Genomic DNA, 7,523 nt, shown 5'->3' on the forward strand with positions numbered 1-7,523 from the left:
GAATATAAGGCAACGACAGAGGGATTTGGACTAATCAAGTTGAAAACTTAATTTCAATCCATGGATTCTGAAACTATGAAGGGTGGATGGAATTTCAAACCACGTTTTTAATTCAATGCTTCATGTGCTTCTATCTTATCTGCTTCTTAATCACTTCTTCCCAAGCTGCATATGTGGAAATACTGCTCCCTTTCCCTGCATGCTAATTCTTTCAGTGCCTAAATAATTTTAATTGCCCTATTCTGCACTGTTGTATCTTTTATTCTGTTGTCCTACAACACTGTTCTTCTGCTTGAGAGATCTTCAGAATAAAGAGCTGTCTTAGTACTTATTTTAATTTTTAAAATATAGAATGCTTCGAGAATGTGTGTGTCATTCTTGTGCAAGGGCCATGCTAATCTTCTCTGTATTCTAATTTTAATATATGTGCTGCTGAAGCAAGCATATCTTAGTATTTATTTAAAACATTTATGTATTACTTTTCAAGGGGAAAAAACTTCCTCAATTTTTTTTAAATTGCTGTAGCATGAAGATTGGCAGATTTTTTAAAGAACAGCTATATTATGTGCCAGAAGCCTAGTTGTAAAGGAGACTGTCTGATATGTTTTATTATCTTTATTAAAATATTATACTAGTGCATATAGTCTAGTTTTAGGATTATTTATTTCCAATCTTTGCAAAGAAAGAAACATTCTAGTTGATTAACAAACATGTCATTTTTCCACATAGCTTTCAAAAGTTAAAGTTGCTGAGAAATCATACCATTAGTAGTAGTGAGTCACTACATTCTTGTTCAGGCTCAGATTGTTGAACTAATATTGTACCTATGCAAACACCACTCACACCTTATAAATCCAAAGCAATATGTTATAGCCAGGGTTCTTCTTCAATTCTATAATATACATGAGATACTTTCTATTCATATAGAGGAGTATAAATTTCACAAATGGATAAGATTAGGCATTTGCCAGAATCTTAAAATAGCAGAGTCCCACTTTCCCAAAAATGCTTTCATTTCTACTTTCCATGAAGCATCCAAGAAAATCAGATAAAACTTAAAACAAAATTTCACTTTGCATGCCCTTGTCTTACAGTATCCCAATGATAAATTAAACTCAGTGGCGTTCCCTGATTTATGTTTTGTAATAGTGTTGCAGTACTGAGTATTCTATTGGCATAAAGCGGGGATCTGCAAACTTGGCCACTAAGACTTGTGCATTCAACTCTCAACATTCCTTAGACAGCATGGCTGGCTGAGAAATTCTGGAACTTGAAGTCCACAAGTCTTAAAGTGGCCAAGTTTGGAGACCCTTGGCTTGAAAAATTAAAAGAGTTATAACCTGACTTTCCTGCACTTAATTCCTAGTTTATTAGGGAACTATAATCCATTCACCACTTCCAGTACTGTAATAGTCAACAGACATGCCTCCATCTTCTGTTAGAAAAGTGTTTTCATTTTTGTATGATCTTATATTCCCCAACAGCAATTTTGATCCAGTGTCTATCTTCTCTTTTGTGGGGAAGGTGATTGAGAAAGTGGTTGCACAGTGGTTTTGTAGGACCTTGTAAGAGTAGATTATTTGGATCCTTTTCAGTCAGAATTCAGGTCCACGTAGGAGATGAAAATGGCATTGGTCACATTTTTGGATGACCTCTGCTGAGGAAGAGATGAGTGTGTGCATCTATTCTTGCTCTGCTTGGCTATCCTACAGCTTTCAATGCAATTAATCTTGGTATCCTTCTGCATCAGTTCAGAGGATTGGGTATGAGAGACAGAGTTTTGTGCTGATTTGTTTCCTTTCCCCAGGATCAGTTCCATTTGGTGACTGGGTTGGAGAACACTTGCCCATGGCCTCTCCTATATGGGTACTGTAGGATTTGGTTCTCTCTCTCCCTCCCTCCCTTCCTCCCTCTCCCTCCCTCACCATGGGGTGAGATATTATTATGCTGGTGATATCCAATTATATATCTGTCCCTATGAATTAAGTAGTGTGAATATCTTATCTTGGTTCCCGGAGGCTATAAGATACAGAATATGCACTGGTATTCTCTTAGATTCAGAACTCCTGCTCAAAGAACAGGTGACTAGGAGCTTCTTGTTCACCAGTCGTGCCCACTCCTAGATCAGGAGGCTCTGCTCCCACTCTCTGTAATGCATTCCTGTAATGCATTCTATTTAGTAGTGCATTACCACAGAGTGCATTACTGTAATGCATTCTGTCTTTGAAGAGTGTCCAGGAATTTCAGCTGATGCAGAATGCAATGGTGCAGGTGTGTGCTTCCAGGACAGCACATTACATTTTATTTTATTTTTTATTTATTTTATTTTGTCAAGCAATTAAGATAACAGGTATAAGTATAAACATAGTTATGAATACATGAAATGGATATGAATAAGAAACAAAAGAAACAATAGGACGGGGATGGTAGGCAAGTTGGTGTGCTTATGCACACCCTCTACATCTCTGCTCCATCATCTGTATTAATTGACAGCAGTGGTGGGATTCAAATTTTTTTACTACCAGTTCTGTGGGCATGGCTTGGTGGACGTGGTGTGGCTTGGTGGGCATGGCAGAGGAAGGATACTGTAAAATCTCAATTCCTACCCCACTCCAGGGGAAGGATACTGTAAAATCCCCATTCCCTCCCCACCCCACTAATCTGCTTTCCAGCTCCGTTCTCCTGTGCAGGGCAACAAAAGAAGACCCAGCCGATCAGCTGGGACTTGGGAGGCTGAGAATAGATGGGGGCGGGGCCAGTCAAAGGTGGTATTCCAAACTACACAAAATTTCTGCTACCAGTTCTCCAGAACTGGTCAAAACCTGCTGAATACCACCTCTGGTTGACAGTTTGCCTTTGGTTCCAATTCAAGTGCTAGTTTTAACCTTTGAAGCCCTTATCTAAGGGACTGCCATGCCCCCATTACATCTGTCTATCCCATCAGATCTGGTAGAGAAGGCATGGTGCAAGTTTTTGTCTGTTGGGGATCCTTCAGGGAGATTGGTGGTCTAGAAACATGAAATCAATCAATCAATTAATTAATTGCATATATATATATATATATCCAAGTACTATATATCTGTATCTGTTTGTTGAGTTCCAGGAGGTAGGTCTTGTCTGCTGTGGCTTCTACTTAATGGAACCTTTTCCCTCTGAAGTGAGGTTAGCTCCATTCCTGATGTTCAGGAGGTCCTTCAAGACCTGGCTTTGACACCAGGCCTGGGGGGGGGTTTCCTAGGAGACCAGTAAAATATTACAATGGCTTCATCATTGTGACTAAGAATTATTCTCTCCTATGCCATATGGTTTTTATTTTTTAAATAATGTCTCCTTTAAATGTTAAAAATGATTGGGTTTTATGTATTATTGTTGTTAATTTATTATTGTACATCTCCCAGAATCATTTCTGTGAGATGGATGGCTATATAAATCTGATAAATAACTAAATTAGAAAAGACCACTAGAAGACAGCAATTTTATTTGAATTGTGAACTATCTCATGAGAAACTGTTTATGTAAACAGATTCCAATGTTCTAATTTTTGTATTTCTGAATACGTTTTTTCTAACTTTACCATTGTATAAATTGCTGGTGCATATAAAGCCTAACAATCACATGCACATGAAATAAATTTTATTACAATAAAATAGAAGGCTAATATTATCATATTACCTATGGTATCCACTAATTTTAGAGGCACGACTTTTGGATGGGAATTAAACAGCTTTTTTTTAATAAGTATTCATGCAAATAGGCCAAGTTCTATTGTAGCATAAAAGTTGCAATGTACATAAACCTACAAAATCAAACATGGAATAATCTATGAATACTAGTAATATTCCTTAAATATATATCTTATTGTCCATTTCTAGTCATTTAACAAATTGAAGCCAATCAAGATTTTTTTAAAAATATACTCAAATTCTTCCCATGCAAGTGAATAATTCTCAAAACTGTTAATTATCTTACCAGTCATCATGATTAAAAACACACAGGGAATTTGTATTTTCTTTTAATTCATACTTAAAGTGAGGGAACAGCTGTAGCAATTGTTACTGTGAATACAGAACAAGAATTCCAATCTGTTTAACCAGAGTATAATAAAGTATTTTTGCCCATAGATATACCTGTAGGTAGAATTCTAATCCCCTGATGCTGTCTAATCAGTCACAGTGGAATTTTTTTTTCAGCATTTGTTTGAAAAATGGGGTGAACAGGGAAAGTGACCTTGATCAAAGAGTGTTGTAGGCCACCAATCTTTGCCAGAACAAATATTGTTTTTGCAAGCTGACCCAATGACTGAGTTACACTCTTGTCTGATAAAATATATTTTGAGCATGCTAAATAAGAAGAGAGTTGTAATTTTCTCACAAAAATGGGATAAACACAGCACGCTGCTAGGAATTTTTCTTATTGCTAGGTAACAGATATCATACATATCATGCAGGAGGCAATCTATAAGAAACAAAATTAATACCATGTTGCTTGTGTAAGAATGTGATTAAATTTAATGATGGTTCCAGCATCTAAAATGCAAACTATAGAGATAGAAGATAAATAATCCCGTTTCTGGAGAACAAAGAAAAGATGCTTTAAAAGAGAGAAGAATCAAAGGTAAGTTCATATGAGAAATGCCACATATCTTCTCAGTAGCTAAAATTATCTGATAATATCTTCTACACAAAATCTTTTGGCAGCAAACAGTGCTTGCAAAAGAACCCAGATCTATTATTGGGACAATCTTATTTGTAGCAGATTCTGATTCAATTCAGTTCATTCATTCAGTCAGTCATTCATTCATTCACTTGGGGGATTCTCCTGCCTTTCTACTTAGCCTTTGACAAGATGCACCAGGCACCATGCTTAGAAAGAAGACCATTCCTGTAAAAAAATGTGCTAGTGCAAAACCAATAGATCCTAAAGAAAAGCCGGAGGGCCAACCACACTTTCCCTATTGCCCAGAAAGCCAAGCCAGAAGATGGATGATCTCTCACTGTAGAAAACTCTCTACGTGCATTGGTCCCACTAACTGCACTTCTTGTTCTTCACCTGTCTAGGAGTCTTTTGGTCTAGACACCGCCCTTTAACAAAATAGTTATTTATAAAACAACTACATTTCCCCTATTAGTCTAGCCCGTTCAATCATTTTGCCACCATATATTGTCAAATCAAGTGTTTTCATCAGTGGAATGTTTTACAAACATTATCCGGAAATTCAGTTTGCTTGTCTGGCATGACATCAGCTCAGTAGGTATCTTGCTGTTGACAAGGGAGACAGAATAAAATGATCACGTGGAGGATTTTTCCTCTTTGTTGCAGCGATTGAAAAGGAAATTGTGTTGGTGTATATTTTCTGCTGTTGTACTTGGTGGCATGGTTGGAGGATAGGAGACATTTGATCCAGAGGTTGCAAAGCATTCCCTGATTCTCCCATGACGTGCCCTCATGCTCTTCTTTTTCTGACGGGAAAGGAGCACTGACGTAGCAAGCAAGAAAGGCACTATAATACTGGAGAAACTCCACACCACAACACTCACTTCCCTTTTACTGTAGATATAAAAGAACAGAAACTGAACTGCCTCAATATGTAGTCTTGAGCTGAAGACACATGACAGCATAAATTTAGTCTAGAACATATTGCCAATGGTCACACGTGAGATTGTTAATAGTTTCAATGCAAGGACTTTTCTACCAGAAAATTTGAGGGGGGAAATTTCAGAAAATTTGAGGGAGCAAATTTTAATTTTAATCTTATTAGAAGAACTAAATTAGGAGTCTTTACACATCATGCTGTGGGTGCTCTCTTTACTTCAGTCTCCAACCAAGCATTGGAAAAAAAACATTGGGAGTTATAGTACAAAATCCTGTGATTTCCTGCTCACAAAAAGGCCCATGGGGTTCAGTTCAGCTTACTCTCAAAACTGTAGGAATAAGACTGCAGGCAGCCTGAAGGAAAAATAAGATCCTAATGGCATCTATTGTGGAGCTATTGTGATGAAATCATTCTTCCCACTTTGTCAACATTAATCTTGGAAAAAAGGGTTTAGTCACTCTTTTCATTACATATTGCTCTGCTTACTTTGCTCTTGACTGAAAATGCAGCAGGAGGAGGAGGAGGAGGAGGAGCTTTTTCTGTTGGACCAGTTTCCTTCCCTTGTTTTTCAAAGAAAAAAATGGAGTGGGAGGAATGAAGCTTTTAGCTGAGGGAACAGAATGTGCAATGCCACCTGATTAAGGAACTCTTGCTAAAATTTGCCTATCTCAGTGCTGAGGTTAACTCTCAGAGACCAACCCTATTATGTATCTAATTGCCTAGGTACCTGGATCCCGTTATATGCCTAACATGGGGATTTTTGATATTATTCCAGGTTCTCCAAAATCTTTGTGGTGTTTCAAACATTTTCTAGAATATTCAGATTAATCCAGTTTAGTAGATCTCAAAATAAACAGCAGCAGCAGCAATAACAACGTACTGTATTAGTGAAATGCATGGGCATCAGTAACCTGAATATATGGAGTAGAATGTATATTGTGCCATTGATATAATTAATGGCCTGGCATGCCTTCTTTTTATTTATTTAATTCCTCATTTTTCACATAGGCTGGAAAACTCAGAACAATCAATTGTACAAAGAAGAACACCAACTTTTTTTTCTTCATTGCTTAGCTGAGGCTAATGAGATGTCAATCTAAAGAAGAAAGTTTTCCATTGGATTAAATTGTGCTGAATGAAACTTACTCGGTGTTCAACTGAATCTTGGCGGTGAATTTTGCAAAAACCCATCTTAAAAACAGAAAACTTTAATGTGAAATTATTTCATTGTTATTTGGATTATATTCTGTAGGATTAAAGTAGAAAGCACTGGTTCTCAAAATTTCAGGAGTCATGCATAAATGCTATTAAAATTGAGGTGTTTTATGTACATTAATGTAATGTTCTTAAAATAAACAAATTATTATTGCATTTCAGCAATCATAATTTCCTGCAGTGTGCAGACTGGAAGTCAAGTTGTAGTGGATACAGTTCTATGTGCTAATACAGAAGGAAATTTCCTTTTATCTTTCCTGGCCTGCTAGTTGAAGAGGTTGTCAAAAATTAGGAAGCAAACAAATTTGTACAATATGATTTTTTTTAAAGATTTCCTGTCTTACCTCTACTACTAAGCTGTCAAAATGAAATAGCAATATTAGCAAAGCTTCTCTGAAATCCACATCTCTTCAGAAATTGCAGGATAGAGTGAACAAGAAGTTCCTCCTTTACTGTTGAAGACAAGTAACTTTCAGATAGACCAAACAGAAAACATTTAAATAGAATTAAATGATTTTAATGTGCAGCTATAAAAAGCTTGAGTTGTGTTGTGCTGTGCTGTGTCTGTGGATGTAAATAATGATTCTAATAGTATATACCTGAATGCTATCTGGGAATATTCTAAGGAGCTGAAATTTCTCATACAGATTAACTTGCTCACCTGATTTCTTGCTAATTTAGAACAGCAAACTGTTCTATTGAAAAGAAAAAGGAA

General features: G+C 36.7%; 1 non-coding gene across 1 annotated transcript; it reads right to left on the reverse strand.

Annotated features, from left to right (window-relative positions):
- Positions 1 to 341: 341 nt before the first annotated feature.
- Positions 342 to 445, reverse strand: LOC113445237 (U6 spliceosomal RNA). Its single transcript, XR_015744596.1, has one exon. It is a non-coding gene; the product is annotated as a U6 spliceosomal RNA (small nuclear RNA).
- Positions 446 to 7,523: the final 7,078 nt, after the last annotated feature.

This window comes from Pseudonaja textilis, chromosome 8, assembly GCF_049901715.1.
Source record: "Pseudonaja textilis isolate UNSWEBS1 chromosome 8, rPseTex1.2, whole genome shotgun sequence".
Classification (NCBI taxonomy): domain Eukaryota; kingdom Metazoa; phylum Chordata; class Lepidosauria; order Squamata; family Elapidae; genus Pseudonaja; species Pseudonaja textilis.